Raw genomic sequence first — 21,377 nt, 5'->3', positions numbered from 1 at the left:
AGATATTAGTTTATGCTAGGTGGATATTGTAGTTCGTTTGCTTGTTTTAGCCATTTTACAGGTTCCATAATTAGCGTTTGGAACTTACAAGCAAAGGAGAAGAGGAGGGCTTACTATATATTTTTGGTAGGTCTCTTTTCTGTATTCTAATATCTCTAAGGAAACTGTTTGGTTAGTTCAATGTCCTTGAATTGGCAATCAGAAATTGTCAACTAGGGTGCGTAGACTAATGAAGTATAGGTGCACAATATGTGCTTAGAAGTATGTCGTTATGTATTTGTCAAAGTCTAGTCCTACGATGGAGGTGATGTTGTTAGTTGAGCTAATGTTGTCATTCTTAAGGATAAGTTTCCTTGGAATTAATTTTTATTCAATCAGTTTGTGGATGACGTGAGGGTGATTTTACATATGTTAGGTTGTTAGAATTTGATTTTAAATCTCTTTGCTATAGGTCCTAATCCTCTAAGTGTAAAATAGAATATTACGCTAGCATCTATGAAGGAATTACTGTTGAACTCAATTTCTTTAGGAGAAGTCTTCTCGCTTGTTCAATTTCTGTTCAAGCAATGTAATCCAAGCAACATTTTTGAATTAAACACACTCAATTATGCTAGATAATAAGCAAAGGAAATGACTGTGCAATACTAGGTATAAAGCGAAGTAAATAACAATGTAATCTAGGTATAAAGAAAAGTAGAATTTTTATGCATATAACAATTTGAAATCATTATACAACATGATCACACAAAACAGATCAATTGAATAATTGAAGGAAATCAGATTGTATTTGATCAAAACCTGACATTGATTTCAAGGGCCCTCTACATAGCAGTTTAAAGCTTTAAACTAGTGCAATACTTGCACACAAAAACCAAATTCATCCACACAAAAGTCACAAATTGTTCAGAAAACATTTCATTTGGCACGCCCCCAAATAACAGTGTGGCCATTAAATTTATAACATGTCTCTTGCATAACTGTATGAGAATTCTAAGCCTAATATCTCTTAACCCTATCTAATCTTATATCGTGAAACCGTCGTTTTGCTATTTCGAAAGCAAAACGATAAGGTTTCAGCTGATCTCGGCTTTGTTCTGCGTTAATCTGGCGGTTGACTCGGGGTTTGACCGCGATCTCCTGTGCCACCTTTGGAAAACGGTTTCGAGTGAATAGGAAGGTATCCATGAGGGAGTCACCTTCTATCCATCCACACCTTTCGTTGTTGAACTGGAGCTCTGGAACCTTGCGAACAATGAAGGTAGCTACAAAATCCTGGACTAGCTGCGGAAATAGGTTGATTCGGTAGCTAATTACAACTTTAATTAAAACAATAGGGTATACAGCTGAATATGAACAAGAAAACATACTAATGCATACCTTCATCAAAACCTTGGAGATATGGCTTTATTAAGTGGTAAATATATATGAAAAAGAGAGGATTATTGGGCAAAAAGGATGTCATGGTAGGGAAATCTTCAGACTCCACAGAAAACATAGATCTTTTTGCCCCAGTTGTTTCTAGATCAGGGCACTAGATATAGAGAGTTCATTTTTGTCCGTAGAAGTGAATTTTCCACATAACAACCATGAACAATGGACAACTAGGGTTGTGTGAGTCTCCTAGTTTTCATAGGGTTTTATTTTCTTTGCATGAGACTTGCCCCTTTGGATTGCTCCATTGCTATCCATAAAGTATTTAATATTGAAACCTTTTTCAAACCTTATAAAACTCTCAAGCATTTATTTAGAGCTAGTAATGATAAATTTGGTGCTAGTTCAAGGAAATTTACTATATTGCTTATTTTCGTGGCAAATCCGACATTGACCAAAATGGTAGATCGTTTTAAGCTTGTCTCAAAGAACATATGGTCGACACCTCAAAACCACATATTTAAGTTAGTGATCATTGAACACTCCCATAATTTCAAACACCATATTTGCTTACCCAAACTAAAATTCTTGCAATTTTTTTTTTATCTACTTGTATTATTATGGAAGCCCTAGAAATTGAAAAACATCTTAATAATTTTAATCGGAAGATGACTACAAATGTAGCCAATCTTAGAAGCCTACCATCCATGGATTAGATCATTAAACGTTATTTCGCTCCCTTATTTTCCACCCTAGTTCCTAGATCCTTTTTTAATTTATCTTGCTTGCCTTTTTGATTTCTAATCTTTGCCTCTAACGATATTCCTCCTTCTAAGGTTTGTCCTCTTCTCTCGCCTTCCTCCTTTCTTATCAAGTCCTCCATCTATCTTCTCCTCCCACTTCCCTTTAAAACTATTTTTAAAATCATAGTCTAAGCATGTGATGATTTCGCTCAGAAAAGGATGCTTTTTTTGGCATGATTTTGATGAATTATGGTGATTGCCTTTGGAAATCCATGTTAAAGCTGTCAAGTTTCAGAATTTTAGGTGCTCCAAGGGTTCTCGAGGGTGCTGAATCCATTTCCACCATTAAAAAATGATTCAAACACTCATAGCTTCAGATTTTTTGAAAAGAATATCGCTCGATTCAAACGAGAAAATTGTTGTCTGGGTGAAATCATCGCTTACTTAGACAAGTCCATTTTTAAATTTCCATTATCTAACACATATTATTATTATTATTATTATTTTGCTTTGACCACAACCTTTTTTCAAACCTTTTTGGATTTTAATAAATTTTGAACCAATTATTTTATTTATTTATTTTTTCTCCATGTTTATATTATAATAATATCTTATTTTTTTTCAAGGAAGAAACCATGTATTTGATATTTTAAAATAGAAATCAAAATACACTTTGTTGTAGCCTTTTGGGTCAGTTCTTGACCGCTAGATCTGGCGACCGTAAAAAATCCTAATTATTTATGTTGGCCTACCCATTATCAACAAAGTTATATAGTCATCATTTTAAAATTATAATTTTGTCTCATTCCTTCTTCAATATAAGACTTAAATAAATCAATGCATTTTGAACTCCCTGTACATGATGCTGAGAAATCAATGCTAATAGAGTTAGGGTTAAATTTCTCTTTCTTGATAATTACTTGTGAATTGTATTGGCTTCTTTTATATTTTTGTTATATTATCTTTCATCAAACAATTACCATATTATATGTGTATGAAGATCATAAGAAGAAGAGACACAAGATGTAGGCACTTTTCTAGGGCAACACCCCTATCTAGGGGAAAACTAGTCAAACTTCTTCCTTCATTTTTTAAGATGATAACCCAAGACGCATCAACCTAGACAAAAACCTCCTCCAACCACCAAGTCAGCCACTCCTTTGAGCAACTTCGACCTTGCAGTAACAACACTTCTACCCAACAAATCCAGAATTTTGACCTTCTAGCAGCAAAATTTTCGATTCAACACTTTCCCAACTTTGACCCTCCCAACAATATAACTTCAATCCAAAAAATAGCCCAGTAACTTCGCATAAGAGAGAGAAAGAGATAGCTGAAAATCTTCGACTTATATTTCGTCCTTCTTCACCTTGAACTTCACACTTTTATGCACTTCCTTGATGTAGATCGAACTTCTTGAGTTGATGTCTCCAAATGAATTCAAACTGCTTGTATATATAGGCTTTAGGTGAGGTCGAATTACCTAGTTTGAGGCCAACTTGATCTCCTTGAGGCCAACTTGGTGTGGAGGTGAAAAATACCTTATTTGACTCAATAATAATCCTTTTTACATGATTCAAAAGCCCAAAAAGGGTCTCTTTAAATGGACAATGACTCTAATGACTTAGAATGAGTCCTAGAAGTACTCAACGTTTTCTTTGACCTAAAACATGTTGACCCAAGCATGAAACCGATGCTTTAATAATTTATAATAATAATAAAAATTTCTTTTTCATTCTTTGACTTAAATATAAATATGAAGGCTTAACCTAGTTACATTCTTCAACACACAACTAGGGAGGTATTCATAAATTACACATGTATATACAAGTACAAGGAAGATCTCAAAACACAAGAACTACGAAGAACTTCAACACATAAGGTGCCACAGATTATATTCCTGACCAGGGAAATCTATTCCGGTGGGACTAAGATAGAAGCTTTCAGCCAATATAGGCACCACAAGGTTTACTTTCTAACCATCAACCCAGGAATCTAGGTGCTTATCCAAGGTCAGAGCTCCATGACCAACACCACCCTCCCTCTTTGGGATGTAGACATCAATACATATGCCAACCAAATTTCCTCTTAGGCACTTTGTATCACACAAGATGCCTCCTCAAGTCTTTTCGAAACATCTTTCGTTAGCGAAATCAGTGATATCAACCAAAGCAAGCATGCTTCTCAAGTACTCAAACTTCTTATTAGGAAGAGACTTTGTCAACACATTAGCTACCTCTTCGTTAGTCATAACACACTGTAGCTTCATGATCCCATCTTGTATCAAACTTCTAATATAGTGGTACTTATTGTTGATATGCTTCATCCTTGCATGGAACACATGATCATCAGACATCTTAATGCTACTTTGATTATCGCAATTTATCACTGTAAGACTCAGAGGTTTTTCAAAAAAATATGACTGAAGCTTCCTTAACCATACAACCTCCTTTCCCACTTCACAATGTGCAGCCACATACTCAGCTTCAACACTACTTAAAGCAACATGATCTTGTTTTCTACTCATCCATGAAATCATTGCAGACCCTAAAATAAAACATCCACCACTAGTGCTTCTTCCATCGGTCTCACTGCCACCTCAATTAGAATCTGCAAAACCTATCAATTTGACTTCTTTGCTCTCATACTTTAGGTAGTGATGAATAGACCTCGTAGGTATCTCAATATATGCTTGGAAACTATCCAATGATCATGACGAGGCTCCAACTGAAATTGACTAAGGATGTTCACAACAAAACATATATCTGGTCTAGTGTTTACCAAATACATTAGAGAACCCACCAACTTTCGATAGGAGGTAGGATCTATGAGAATTGAGTCAGAGCTTCTTAACTTCTTGAGATTGGTGATCATGGGAGTAGTCATGGGCTTGGAATCCATCATATCAAATTTTCGCAACAACTTGATTATATACTTTCCTTGCTTGCCCCAAATAAACCTGCCCAGGGTTTTGGCATACTTCCAATCCTAGGTGATAATGCATTCTTGTATCCTTCACTCTACACCTGTAATAAATAGATCACCCACAAATAGTATAATAATGATTGACTCATTATCCACAACCTTGATATAGAGATTTGGATCAACATAACTTTTAACAAACCCAATTCTTAGAAGGTATGCTTCCATTCTTGCATACCATGCCCTAGGAGCTTACTTCAAACCATACATGGCATTCTTGAGTTTACACATGAGTGTCTTTGCCATTTATTTCAAATCCTTCAGGTTGTTCAATATATACTACTTCATCTATGGTCCCATTCAAAAATGCTGTTTTTACACCCATTTGATGGATATTCCATCCCATTGTTGCAACCAACGAAACCAAATATCTTATAGTAGTATATCTTGTGGTAGGTGCAAAAGTTTCTTTATAATCTACGCCTTCCTTTTGAGAGAAACCCCTAGCAATGAATCTAGCTTTTTATTTATCTATGCTTCCATCAACAACGTGCTTGATCTTGTAGATCCATTTAGAAGTGATAACCGATTTGTCACTAGGTCTAGGAACAATTTCCCAAACTCTATTCTTCATGATGGATTGATATTCTTTCTGCATAACTTTCTTCCATACTTCTTGATGAACAACTTCCTCAAATGTAGTTGGTTCAATTTCTATTAGTTTTGTCATGTATGCAGCATATCCAAAATATCTTTTTAGTCGTTTTCTTTCTCTAAATGTTCCTTTCGCAGCTCCATGCCATTCGACATCTTCAAGAGTAGCTTTTAACCAATTTGGCCTTTTCCTTGTGTCGGGTATGATCCAAGGTTGAATAGGCTCACTTGGTCCTTCTTCTTCTTCTTGATTTGTAGTGGGATTGTCGTGATGCTTTTCTTCTTTGAATAGTGGTATGTATTCATCATCATAATAATAAGAATATCTTTGCATCTTTTGTAGGCATGATTTTCATCAAATATAACGTCCCTGCTTACATAAATGTGTCTTCCTTATTTGATGTAGATTTTATATGCCTTTGAAGAAATACTGTAGCCAACAAAGATCTCTTTAATGCTTGTAGAATCTAGCTTCTTTGGTTTTTCCTTTGGAACATGGATATAGGTGGGACATCCAAAGATTCAGAGATGGTCCACACAAGGCTTTCTCCCTGTGAATGCTTCTTCGTGTGTCATATTATCGAGGATTCTATGAGGGATTCTATTTTGAATATATACAACAGTTATTGTAGTTTCTCCCCATATAAATTTTGGAATGTCTTGATCAAAGATCATTATTTGAATACATTCTTCAAGTGTTCTATTCTTCCTTTCCGCAACTCCATTTTGTTTGGGATGACAGGGAACAATGAACTCCCTCTTAATTCCTCCTTTCCAATATGCAATCATTTCTTTTGGAGTGTATTCTCCACCATTATCAGATCTTAAAGTCTTTATTCTTCTTTTGGTTAATGTCTCTACTTGAGACTTGAATTCCTTGAATTTTTCAAATGTTTCATCCTTTTTTTTGAGTAGATAGAGCCATCATTAGGAGAATTTTGAGGTCTAAAATGGGTCTCTTAAGGAAATTATAAAATAATAGTGGAAATACTAAAATAAGATTAGATTACATCATCAAATTTTAGAGGGAAAAACGAAAAAAACTATTTTTTCAACTCATATTTTCCACTTATCTCCCTATGGTTTTTCTCAAATTTCGAGTAGAAACACTCGTTGCATGAAATATTTGATTTCTCATCCAAGGAGTACCCATGTTGCATACTTTCGATGGACCCTACTACACAAAAAATGAGAAATACATGAAAAATGTGATTGCAATCACATTTTTCATGTATTTCTCATTTTTTGTGTAGTAGGGTCCATCGAAAGTATGCAACATGGATACTCTTTGGATGAGGAATTAAATTATGCATCCAACAGGTGTTTTCGCTCGAAATTTGAGTAAAACCTTAGGGAGATAAGTTGAAAATACAAGTTGAAAAAGTGGTTTTATTATTTTATTATTTTTTATTATGTTTATTTTTTTTACTCCAAAAATGGTGAATAAACCCCCATGGTTGACATCATCATCTTAAATCTTATTGGTTCTTATAAAGTTTTTTTTGGTTGTACATTTTTTTTAGGAGGCCCATTTTAGATCTCAGAATTCCCCTAATGGTTTCTCTAGAGTGATCAACAATGAAGATTACATAATAGATATGACCTCCAAGTGATTTGTCAGACATAGGCCCACATACCTATGAATGGATAAGGTCCAACATTTATTTAGACCTTGTTTCACTACTTGTAAATTGTTTCCTTGTATTCTTTCCTAAGGCACATCCCTTGCATATTCCTTCACGATCTTCTTTAATATTGACAATGCCATTTACCAATTTGTTGAGAGAGGGAATAATCTTGTAATGCAAATGCCCATATCTTCTATGCCATAGTTCAATGGGATTGATTTCCATGTGAACTAGGGCTTGAGGAGATGGTGTTAAGACTCTCTATAAACTTCCTTCACGAATTCCAGTGATTCTAGCTTTATCAATGCTTGAATCTTTACCTAAGCCAAAACCTTTCCATCTACAAAGGCAACTCTATCACCTTGATCTTATAAGCAAGAAATTGAAAGTAAATTCTTTTTCAAACCTGGAACATATTGTATATTGTTGAGATGTAGCTTTGCTCCATTGTCCAACTTTAAAGAATTTGTTCCCAGGCCTTTAACAACATAGATTTTGTTATCTCCCATTGCCATTGCATAAGAATACTTCTCCTTTGTTAGAGTATGAATTTGTTTGTTATTTCTTGTCATGCGTCTTGATGCTCCACAATCAATAATCCACGCATTGTCATTATTGAGTGAACCTGTGAGTGCAACCAAAAACCATTTGTCTATGTTTGTTGAATGAGTTGTAGACGACCCTTTTGATCCAACTTCTTGCAATTTTGAATCCCATTTTCAAATATCCTATCATAGAAGGAGTAGTTCTTTCTTTCAAGCCAATAGAGGGATCTCCAATCTTAGCTCTGAAACCATGTTGAGAAATCAATGCTAGTAAAGTTAGGGTTAGATTTCTCTTTTTTGATAAAACATAGCTACCGATCAAATGGGAACTATTATCTCAAAATGGGTACTTGAGCCCAAAAATCCCGAAAAAACATAAAAAAACACCTTGAAATCGAAAAGTGTTGATGCTGGAATAATTTTTTTTTTTTACCAGCGTAATTTTCCAATATTTTTTAAAAATAACAGTAAAAAACAATAAAAGCCATTTTGTTTGGTGCAAAAAACACCTTGAAATCGAAAAGTGTTGACATTAAAATCCATTTTGTTTGGTGCAAAAAACACCTTGAAATCGAAAAGTGTTGACGCTAGAATAATTTTTTTATTTTTTATTTTATATATTTATATATTTATTTTTATTTTTATTTATTTATTTATTTATTTTTTCCAGGGTACATTTTCAACATTTTTTAGTAATGATGTTAAAAACAAAATATCATGACTCTGAATTTTTTTTAAATTTCCAATGATTTTTAAGCATGACATTAACGATAAAATACCACTTCTTTGAAAACTCTTAAAATTCCAACGATTTTTAAGCATGTTATTAAATTTTAAATATCCCTTCTTTGAAAAACCTTAAAATTCCAACAATTTTTAAGCATGGTGCTAAGAAAAAATATTTATAATTGTTTTCAACCATAATATTAAAGATAAAATATCATGACTTAGAAAAACATTAAAAATCTTGACAATTTTTCAACCATGGAATTAAAACCAAAGATTATGACTACAAAACAATATTAAATTTTCAAAATATTTCAAACATGACATTATGGAAAAATTTTATGACTAAAAAAACTTAAAAAATGAACACTTGAATGAAAGAGTTATTATATCAAGTGTAATTTTTTAAAATGCTAAATGTATAGCGATTTTGAAATCTTAGCCTAAGACAACTTGATACATTGCGAAAAAATTCTAAAAATCAACTATCAAATTGACACTTAGTGTATGTGTGCTCAATCCATTATAATGAAACCTTAAAGACCAACCATGAAATTAACACATTATGGAGCAGACTCGATTCATTATAACGAAAATTTTTGAATCAACTATCAAATTGCACATAATGGGATCGGGTTGCTAGACAAGCATTGACACATACCTTACGAATAAAATATATATATGAAAAATACATAAGAAAACAAAAATTCGAATATTGAAAAAAAAATTAAAAAATAAAAGTAATAAAACATAAAAAACATGACAAAAAAAATCAATTATAAAAAAATATATAGAAGTGCAAAAATTCAAATATTGAAAAAAAAACAATTAAAAAAAAGAATAGAAAAACACAAAAAAATAAAACAAAAATTCAAATATTGAAAAAAATAAAAAATAAAAATTAATAACAAGTAATAAAACATTACGAAAACATGACAAAAAAAATCAAATATAAAAAACATATAGTAATGACATAAAAAAAACTATAAAATGTAAAAAAAATTAACCATATCGAGTGAACAAAAAAAAAAAAAAAACATTAAAAAAATTAATAACTTGAAAGAAAAATTCCTTGGCGACCTCGAGGCCCAATTGACCAGGGGACGATTCATGACAAAAAATAAATAAAACAAAATATAAATAAAAAAAGTAAAAATATATATATAATATAAGAAAAAATAAATAAAATTTAAAAAAACACTGTTTTTTAAGTTAAAAAAAATTTAAAAAATAAAAACATATTTAAAAAAATCTTAACTAATTATAAAAAATAAATAAAATAAAATTAAAAACAATTAAAAAAATAAATTTAAAATTGAAATTGAAAGATATATATATATATATATATATATATATATATATATATAAAGTTAAAAAAATAAAAATAAAAATAAAAATTTAAAAGTTTGTTTTTTGTTTTTGTTTTTCTTTATATATATATTCAAAACGAGCCAAAAAAAAATAAATTTAAATTTAATAATATATATATATATATATATATAATTTAAAAAGAAAATAAAAAGTAAACAATTTAAAAAAATAAAAAAACAATTAAAAAAAATAAAAAATAAAACAATTTAAAAATAAACAATTAAAAGAAATCAATTAATTAAAAAAAACACATATTAGAAAACATATTTAAAAATGAATTAAAAAAACATATTTAAAAATCAATTAAAACACACACACACACACACACACACAAATATATATATATATTAATTGAAATGGGCATATTTTATTATAGGGGGTTTGGTTGGGCCGGAGCCTAAACAACCAACGTTACACAACATTTCCATACATCTTAATTCAACTTGATCTACTCTTTAACTTGAATTAAGGAATGCATGATAAGATAGGGCTATTGTCGTTAATATTGAGATCTCCCGGTGCTAGGAGGCATCCTTTGTTTGCCATTACATCCGCTTCACTATTCGAGCTTCTGAGAATGTGGAAAATTTTGAAGGAAGTGAAGTCCTGCAGAATGATATTTAACCTTTTCAGAGACTTGTTGAGGATGGCGTTGTTGAACTGGTCCTTCGAGTTGATCTTCTTGATGAGAATTTCTGAATCTCCGAATGCTTGACATTCTTTAATGCCTCTATCACGGACAATTTGGCAGGCTTTTGTGAGTCCAAGAAGTTCTGCCTAGTTGTTTGTACGAGGACCAAGCCCCCAACAGAAGCAGTCTTTTCTAGAGTTGTCTGGGGAGTAGATGACTCCACCAGCCCCCGCAGCCCCAGGGTTACCCTTGGAGGCGCCGTCAAAGAAGATAGTAGTTTTATTTTGGGACCTCCACCATACTTGAAAGGTATCATCTGGTTCTCTAATTCTCCAAGGTGGATTGGGAAGGGGGAGGATCTGGGCATTGCCTTTAGGGTGAGAGCTATGGAGATTCAGCTAGTTCTTTTCAAAGGGGGGAGAGAGGAGTCTGATTTATGAGATTGCAGTAGAACAGATTCAAGGAGAAGGGCTTTTGCCTTGGCAGCTGATTTTGTAGGATTGCAAGGAGAGTTGTTGAAGGTCAAGTCGTTCTGGGCGAGCCAGATTTCCCAACACACAAATTTGGGGATGGAGAGCCAAATGTGGTACCAAAGTGAATTGATGGGGATATTATGAGGATAGCTTTGGAACCAAGAGGAGTAGAGATCAACTACAGAGATATGCTGGGGAGGGTGAACCTGTAATCTGAGAAGAATTAAATTCCAAATCTCTTTGGAAAAATCGCAATCTATGAACAAATGAGAGGCTGTTTCTCCAACATTTCTACACATCACGCATCTGTGTGGTCCTGCTATATTTCTTTTTAAAAAATTATCTCCTGTTAGCTGTTTGTTGTGCATGAGGATCCAGAAAAACAAATTTACTTTGGGAAGCCCGGTGATGTTCCAAACCTGTTTCCAAATGGTGGGAGAGCGAAGTTATCTTTTTTTGGCTATAGGGCAATGTGTCCCATTGCTGAGGTGTAAGAGTCGGAGCTGCCCCATCCCCAGCTGTCTGGGCTGTCACGATGAACAGGGGCAACATTGATGAGAAACGATTTGAGCAATTCAAGTTGACTGTGTAGATGCGATGGCACGATTGGGAAGTCCCAGTCAAACCAATTCCCACTGTTGTCCCACGCAGAGATGTCAAACAACTTACAAAAGCCTACGCTGAGGAGCCAGCCACTTAGCTCTGGGATCTCGTCATGGGAATTGAGAGGAGCACAATTCATTATGCGGTCTTCCCACAATAATTTTTTTTTGGCATTGCCAGGTATGCGGTACAGATTATTCTTGAAGCTGCTGATACTATTTATGCAAAGATTCCATGTTTGAGTGCTTGTGGGAGTATTGTCCACTAATAAATGCTTGAGAGAGATCCCCTGCGCATATTTGTTCCTAAGCGTTTCACTGACAGGATGTGAAGGGTCAGAGTAGATTTTCCAAAGGAGCTTGCAACCAAGTGCGAGATTAGAGAGAGCTGGGTCTCTGATCTGGAGTCCTCCATCCACCCTATTGGGCGCTTAACAAGATCCCAATTTTCCAAATGCAGTTTTCTGTGATTTCCTTTGCCTCCTTTCCAAAGAAAATATCTCAAAAGACTAGAAATTTGTTCCATGATGTGTTTCGGTGCAAGAAGGAATGAGGCTTGGTAGATGGGGAGGGCAGATAAAACTGATTTTAATAAGATAGTTTTCCCTCCCTTGGTAAGGCAGTAACATCCCCAGGAGATGATCTTGGCTTTAATATCGCTGATGATGCCATGCCACAGAGTTCTATTATTGACTCCAGATGTGAGAGGTAATCCAAGATATTTGATGCTGTCCCAATGAGAAAAACACTCAAAGCCAAGAATCTGAGCTATTTCGTTAAGACTATGTTGGTTCACATTCCATCCGTAGATCGAACTCTTTCTATCATTTATCAGTGCTCCTGAGGCTCTGCAGTAACTTTTTAGAACCGTGTCAAAGGAGGTAGCTATTCTGATAGAGGCTCCGCCTAATAGGAGAGATTCATTTGCAAAGAGTGCATGGTTTATAGGCTTTAGAACATTCGAAGTACGAATTCCTGGAAGTCCACCAGTGTTCATTTCTGCAGCAAGCTTCCTGCTGAGAGAATCTTCCATAAGAATATACAGGAATGGGGATAATGGACAACCTTGCCTCAAGCCACGATAGACTTGGAAGAACGATGCTGGGTGGCCATTGACCAGGGGAGAAATCCAAGGATTTTTGATGCAAGCTTTGATGAGATTGATAAATTGAGCAGGGAAGCTGAAGGATCAGAGAACTTGGAGGAGGAAGGAGTGATTGACCTTGTCGAAGGCATTGGCCATGTCGAGCTTAATCAACATCCCCTTTTCTTTCCTCTGTTTACTGGAATGGATAGCTTCCTGAATTTGAATGACATTATCCAAGATGTGTCTGCCTTTTATGAACCCCCCTTGGGGATTGGATATTAATCTGTCAAGCAGGGGTTTGATTCTGTTTGCAAGGATTTTGGCCAAGATTTTGTAGGAGGCATTACATAGGGAGATAGGCTTGAACTTGCCAAAAGTTTATGGATTGACCTCTTTTGGGATTAATGCTAGGAAGGTTGAATTGATGTCTCCCCCAACCTTAGCTTTGCTGAAAAATCAATGTATCATTCTCAGCAGATCTGTTTTGATGATCTTCCAGCAGACTTTGTAGAAGTGAATTGTGAAGCCATCTGGCCTGGGTGCCTTGTCTGATTCCATTTCCCATATAACTTTGATGATTTCTTCTTTAGATAGAGGTTTCAGGAGAGTTTGATCATCCTCTTGATTGATGAGATGGGGGATGTTGGAGAGTGTAGGAATTTACAGGGTAAGTTCCTCAGAAAGAATACCAAAAGGACACCGCTCACAACCAGATCACAGATCAATACACCAGTATTTTTGACATGGTTAAAACCCTCAAAGAGGGAAACAGTCCACGGCCTGTCCCAACGTGGGTACTACAGGCAATTTATTAATCAAAGAATGAAAATTTACATAAGCTTCTCTCATGCACGGATTACCCGAACAATGACCCTCCATGCGCTTTAAATAGAACTCATGGACCAATCGGGTGTCAAGCCACGGATCAAGTGTCGGTAATACCGAGGAGAGAATGAACCGTCGGATCACTACATATTGTGATCGTCGGATTGTAAGTTACAAAATGTACAACGGTAAAGAAACACACTTTACCTAACTCTATACCTAACTCTATACTAGACCAAGTTGAACTTAACTATTTCCTATGTGTCGGAATATCCTAACATCCCCCCTTAAGAACAACTTGGGATAGGATTGAAGGATTTACAAATATGACACAATAGGAGAAGGAAGGAGGCACTAGAGCCTATCCCCCCTTAGTGACAACTTCCTGAACTCCAAGCATATATCGAAGTTTAGTGAACTTCGCCTCTGTGAGAGCCTTTGTGAAGATGTCTGCAACCTGATCATCTGTTGGACAATATTGCACTTCAAGAACATGGTCATGAATGAGCTTTCTGATGAAGTGCATGTGTAGTTCAATGTGTTTGCTGCGCTGATGCTGGACTGGATCTTTGCATAGCTGAATGGCACTTTGATTATCACACCAAAGTGTGGTTGGATGCTGCTGCTCAAAGCCAAACTCTGATAGGATCTGACGAAGCCACAAGGCTTCCTTACTAGCTTCCACGGCACCACGATACTCTGCTTCTGCTGATGAAAGAGAAATGGCAGCCTGTTTCTTACAAGCCCATGTAATAGGTCCTGAACCAAGAGTGAAGACATAACCGGCAGTAGACTTTCGATCATCAGGGTCACCAGCCCAATCAGAATCACTGAAACCAACTAACAGAGGAGCTGCTTTGGCACTGTAATGAATCCCAAACTATACTGTACCTCAAACATAACGAAGTATTCTTTTAGCTGCTTTCCAATGACTTTCACGGGGGTTTTGCATAAAACGAGCAACAAGGCCAACAGCAAAGGAAAGATCAGGACGAGTATGGGTTAAATACAAGAGTTTTCCTACAAGTTGACGGTATAAGGTAGCATCGAATTTAGGAGAAGTACAAGAGACTGAAAGTTTGACTCCAGACTGAAAGGGAGAAGGGGATGGCTTACAGTCTTCCATGTGAAAATGACGAAGAATATCACAAGCATACTTGGACTGGGAAAGGAAAATACCCTCCTTGGATTGCAAGACTTGAAGACCGAGAAAATAGTGTAAGTGTCCTAAGTCTGTCATTTCAAATTTCTTTTTAAGGCTGGACTTCACAAGGTTTATAAGGTTGGGATCACTACCAGTAAGAATAAGATCATCAACATAAAGAACAAGGATGATAAGAGAGTTGCCCACTTTCTTGGTGTAGACAGTATTGTCAGAATGACACCTAGAAAAGCCAGATTCTAAAAGAAAGCTATCCATTTTGGCATACCAAGCCCGAGGAGCTTGCTTGAGGCCATAAAGGGATTTCTTAAGTCGACAAACAAGGCTGGAGTTTGTTTGTATGAAGCCAATGGGTTGTTCCATATAGATTTCTTCCTGCAAGTCCCCATGCAAGAAGGCAGATTTAACATCCATCTGATGGAATTCCCATTTTAAAGAGGCAGCAAGGGAAAGAACAAGGCGGATAGAGTTCATTTTGGCAACAGGGGAGAAGGTTTCAGTGTAGTCAATGCCTTCAACCTGTGAAAAGCCCTTAGCAACGAGACAAGCTTTATGTTTATCAACTTTCCCATCTGGTCCATACTTGGTTCTGTAAACCCATTTACATCTAACAAGTTTGCGTCCCTTTGGTAGAGGAACAAGATCCCATGTATCATTTGTCATCAATGAATGATATTCTTCATTCATAGCTGCTTCCCAATGTGGATGGCCTGAAGCTTCTGCAAAAGTGTCAGGATCATGATTTACTGGAGCTTGAGCCAGTAAAGAAGAGGCTCTTTCAAACTGAGAACGTGTACGTCGCTGATCTGTAGGATCACCGGCAAGATCACCTGCTGCATCCCGAGTAGCACGGACCCATCTTGGAAGTTGAGGATCCTGAGAAGGTGGGGGAGGATTATCATCCTCGCTTTCATCATCTGAAGAAGAAATGTTTTCAAAAGTAGAAGAGATAGGAAGAGGTGGCACATCCGCCGGACTAGGCTCGCAGGCCGATTTATTTTCATCAAATTTTACATCTCTTCTAATGATAACATTTTTGGACTTAAATGGAATAAGTCTATAACCTTTTACATCTTCAGAATATCCAACAAAAGTACATTTCTCACTCTTAGGTTCTAAAGCTTTATGCTTTTCATCTGGAATATGGGCCCATGCTTCACTTCCAAACACACGAAAGTGACTTACATCTGGTTTAATGGAACTCCAAGCTTCTTCTGGAGTGATATTCTCTAGAACCTTAGTAGGAGTGCGATTGATTATATAATTTGCACAATTAATTGCTTCGGCCCAAAAACTAAGACTGAGTCCTTTAGATTGCAGCATACAATTAGCCATTTCCTTTAAGGTGCGATTTTTCCTTTCAGCTACACCATTTTGTTGTGGAGTGTATGGAACAGTATGTTGCATTTGAATTCCATTTTCGGTGCAAAAGTTGATGAATGTGTTTTTAACATATTCTCCACCATTATCAGTTCTTAGCTTAAGAATTTGATGTCCAGATTGTTTTTCAACAAAGGCTTTGAAGGCCAAAAATGTGTTAAATACTTCGCTCTTGAGTTTTAAGAAGTATACCCAAGTGCGTCTGGAGAAATCATCAATGAAAGTTAAGAAGTACTTGCAGCCAGAGAATGAAACAACAGGAAGAGGACCACATAAATCACTGTGCACAAGCTGTAAAGGGGCTGAGGCGTGCCAAGAGGCACGTTTGTCAAAACTGTCCCGATGATGTTTTCCGAGTACACATCCGGAACAAACACCATCTCTGCAAGATACCATAGGAAGACCTGTCACCATATTTTCTTTACATAGATGCTGAAGGGAGCGATAGTTTAAGTGACCAAATCGCTCATGCCAAAGTTTGCTCACTTCATCATTATGAGCAAAAATACTGAGGGAAGATTGGATGACCCAAAGTTGTGAAACTTATACAACCTTGTGGAATCATCAGCAAGACCAGTAGCTAGAATCTGTTTAGGATCTTTTAGATCCTTGATTACAACATCATGAGGTGAAAATTCAACAATTTTACCTTCACCTGAATGAGTTATCTGATAGACAGATAGAAGGTTGCAGGATAAGGTTGGAACACATAATACATCATTAAATTGACCATTGTCTAGATGAACAGTTCCAGTCCCTACAACATTAAGAGATCTATCATCACCAACATATATATTTTTGGTGTTACAATCATTTAAAGAAGAAAACATGGCTTGGTTTTTTTCCATGTGATAAGAGGCTCCAGAATCAATGAGCCACTCATGAGAATGAGAAGAAGAAGAAGATACATTTAATGCATAACCAGACTGAGATGATTGACAACGACATGCAGAAAGTGCCATTCCGGAAGTTGAAGTTGAAGTAGGCTCCACATGGATGTTATGTTTCTTCATTGCGGCTTCCAAGGCTTCCATCTTCTTAAAGCATTTAGATTCTAAGTGGCCATCTCGATTACAAAAGTTACAATGTCTATCAGTCTTCTTCCATTTGTTTTTATTGGTCTTATCATTTTGCTGAAATGATCTTTCATTTTGAGGCTGAGTTGGTTTAGGACCATTCTTTTGAGGATATGACTTGTTAGGATTCTTTGAATTTGGTTGCTGCTGGGCGGCTAACGCTTTCGTGGAAGAGTTTCCAAGATTAAGAAGACCAAGGTGTAAGAGTTTTTCTTGTTCTCTTATTAAGTAATCACAAAAGGAGTCAAAGGAAGGGGCCTTGTAGTCTTTTCCTTGACAAATGAAAGCTTCCCTTGTAGAATGGAAAGTGGAAACAAATACAGAGTAGGCTGGTCCCAACTTAGTAAGGATGGAATAAATAAGGTTACCATCTTCTTTCTTAACTTTAACACCTTCCAAGAGATATCTAAGGGTCTTGAATTTGGACAAGAAATCTTCAATGCAAAAAAAATTATTAGGATCCAAAGTAAGCAACTCATTTTCAAGTTGATGGGCTCTAATTTCATTTTTAATCCCAAAAACTTTAGCGAGTTTTTCTAATGCTTCATGAGGAGTCTCAAGTTCTGCAATGTGGAATCTAAGATCAGGAGAAATAGACATCCCTATCAAACCACGAGCTTGATCTTGGCTATTTTCCCATTTTGCAGCCTTGTCTTCATCTTTTGGTTTCTTCTCTTGGTCTGTGGCTATTCTGAAGAGACCTTTACTTCTAAGTAAATCTTTCATGTAGGCTACCCATTGGAAGTAGTTAGTGTTGTCAAGAATGACTTGGCATGGACTTTCCATTTTTTTAAAAAAACTGAAGCTGAAGATGCTGAAAGTAAGTGTTCCAATGGATAGATCTCGAAAAAATAGGCGGTTTTAAAAAAAACGGCTCTGAAAAAGGCTTGCGGATGAAGAAGTTATGGCTTTTTGAAAAAAAATTGTTGACGTTGCCGGCAAAGTGCGCGAATGTGCGGGAATGAAAAAATCCGCCCCCACAAAATGGAGACTTGAACCCAAGACCTCTACTCTCTTAAAATAGCTTTGAACCAATTGATCTATACAAAAAATTTGAGAGAGAGAGAGAGAGAGAGAGAGAGAGAGAGAGGGGGGGGGGGCTTGGTTTGCGTGCTTGCCTTGAGAAAGCTCTTTTTCCCTACAAAACACAAAACACAAAACCCAACACGAATATGCAAAGAAAAACGAACCTTGCGGCTCGAAGTTAGCTTTAGCCAAAAAACTAGAAATTTAAAAAAAAATCTCAAAGTTAGCTTTAGCCGAAAAACTAAATATTTTCTCAATGTTTCTGATTTTCCGAGATCACACTAAGGTGCAGGGAAAAGAGCATACGCATGAGAAAAATCCTTCCTTCCTGTTTCTGATTTGCCCAGATCACATAGAGTCGCAGGGCAAAGAGCATACGCAGAAATGAAAGGTATAGATCCGGTTAAAAAAAAAGGCTAAATAAACCGAAACCAAAATAAGCAGAGAGAAAATAACAGTAAACTGCAAAAAACACTGTATACCTCCCGATCTGAAAAATGACGCAGCTAGGGCTACCGGAAACCTTTTCGCGTGAAACGAAAGGGGTTCCTCACTGGAACAGATGCTCCGAACGCAACAGAGCAGTCCTCTCGGCCCGAAAGCAGTCAGAAACAGCAGATCTAGGAAACGACAGCCGCATGCAGTTCTACCGGCTTCAGATTTGGATCACCAACGGACGCGGCCCTCAAATAGCTCTGATACCATGTAGGAATTTACAGGGTAAGTTCCTCAGAAAGAATACCAAAAGGACACCGCTCACAACCAGATCACAGATCAATACACCAGTATTTTTGACGTGGTTAAAACCCTCAAAGAGGGAAACAGTCCACGGCCTGTCCCAACGTGGGTACTACAGGCAATTTATTAATCAAAGAATGAAAATTTACATAAGATTCTCTCATGCACGGATTACCCGAACAATGACCCTCCATGCGCTTTAAATAGAACTCATGGACCAATCGGGTGTCAAACCACGGATCAAGTGTCGGTAATACCGAGGAGAGAATGAACCGTCGGATCACTACATATCGTGATCGTCGGATTGTAAGTTACAAAATGTACAACGGTAAAGAAACACACTTTACCTAACTCTATACCTAACTCTATACTAGACCAAGTTGAACTTAACTATTTCCTATGTGTCGGAATATCCTAACAGAGAGGAGGTCTTCGGTGTCTTCTAAATTGCCTTCTTTTTTTTGATAAAGCAAGAGTCGTACCTTTTATTTCATTGAGTCAAGCTTATTTTACATTATATACAAATGTCCACCAGACTCTGTGGACCTAGGAAAAAAAGGAAGTTACTCGTCTGAAACAAAACCCTCCAACCCTATAAATGTACCCTCCAAACCCTTTAGAGTACATACAAAAATTATGCTACGGGAAAAGCAGGGCACGTGAACAATCCCCACAAATACCTACGCAATCGATCTCCTAACCTACCTCTTTAATCGCTGCCATCCATTCTCCTTTCTTAATCTGATGTCGGAGATGCATATCACCCCTGGAAGATGCATGTTGGTTAACCCCCCGACCCCACCAAACCGCACGATCATTCCTGATCGTTGATCGGCCTTGCAAAATCAGACGGCTGAGATAAATATTGCACGACTTATTGTCACCAAACTTTAGTGTGCGATGAGGGTGGTTTTCGGTCCCGGCCCTCATCCACGTGTCAGAAGCTGTATGGCATCGCTGCCAAATCTCCAAAACCACTTTTTGCTTGAGAGCGGTGCGATCAACCATAAACCACTCGGGAAGCGGTTTTGTCTCTCGACTATGGAAATTTGGATAATGTTGCTACCGGTTTTTCTCATAACCTTTCGCTGGACTGAGAAAACCTCCCGACAAACACCGGGGATTTTTGGAGTTGAAATTACCATTGCTGCTGAGGCCGACCGTGGCCAGCCTCCCACCATAGACCTGTCTGACCAAAATTTGTGAATCATGCAGAGAACTGCTCATTGCGACTTAGCTTCCTTAGCTTTGTTCCGATACACTTCTTTATCCTCTTCCGCCTGGTTGTGGCAAAGTTCTTTTAGGTTGCCCTGAGGCATTACTTGCCACTCCATCAAAATTCTGCTATCCTTATAGCTGACACCTTGGTTGGCCAGAATGTCCGCCAATTTGTTGGCCTTTCTACGCACATGGTTGAATCTAACCGTGCATAGTCCTTGAAGATGACCCTGTATTCTCTGGAGAACACGTATCAACCTCCAGTGTTTTGAAACTTTTTCCGGCCCTGTTCCATGACTAATTCTCTTGGCCGAGTTACTGAATAGCTTTGAATCAATTTCTATTATCACATTAAGAAAGGCAGTTATCCTGTTTCAGAAATTCTAAGCATTGCTCCAAAGCCATTAATTCTGCCATGTTGTTGGTGGCTTTCCCTAAATGACAATGGAAGAGGAAGAGAATGTTTCCGATGTCATCCCAAAGAACTCCTCCAAAGCTTGTCGTTCCTGGGTTACCTTTTGAAGCTCCATCTATGTTGTATTTCAAAAAACCTTTTGGAGGAGGATTCCAGAACTCATTAACCATTTCCCTCATGATTACTTTCTTGTCCAGACCTTGTGGAATGAGACCCTGCATGCCTAACTACTTGAGAATCCTTATTTCAGCTTCTGAGGGAGGATTTTTGGGGAGATCCCTTACTATGGTGCTGACCGTCTCCTTAAGCTGTTTTAAGATCTGCTCCAACAGGCAAAGAGAGGGATTTTTCTCTTCTTTGAAGATCCTTTTGTTTCTTTCTTTCCACACATTCCATATAATGAAGCTTGGAAAAAGAGCCCAAGCAGAGTTAAGAACTTCATAATCCGAAATTTTTTTCCTCCAACTGCTTAGGGTGTTAGTGATACTCTCTTTGTCTTTGTTGGACTGTTTGAAGATGGTGACAAAAGTATCCCATAACCTGGAGGTGAAAATACAGCTATTGAGAAGATGTTCCATTGTCTTCTCTTAGGTTTCATAGAGCTGGCGTCTAGAGGGTCCTAGCACACCCCTCTTTCTAATATTATCCCAGGTTAAGATTTTCTTATGATGAACTAGCCACATGAAGAGTTTAATCTTCATCCAGCCTTGGTGCCTCCATAGATTCTGCCAGATCCTATCCGAAGCATGGGACTCTAGCCCAAGGAGAATACCTTTTGCTTCCT

This window comes from Pinus tabuliformis, chromosome 6, assembly GCF_031772625.1.
Source record: "Pinus tabuliformis cultivar Carrire ecotype Pingquan chromosome 6, CPIR1, whole genome shotgun sequence".
Taxonomy (NCBI): domain Eukaryota; kingdom Viridiplantae; phylum Streptophyta; class Pinopsida; order Pinales; family Pinaceae; genus Pinus; species Pinus tabuliformis.
The sequence above is the reverse complement of the archived record's forward strand: the minus strand, read 5'-3'. Positions refer to the sequence as shown.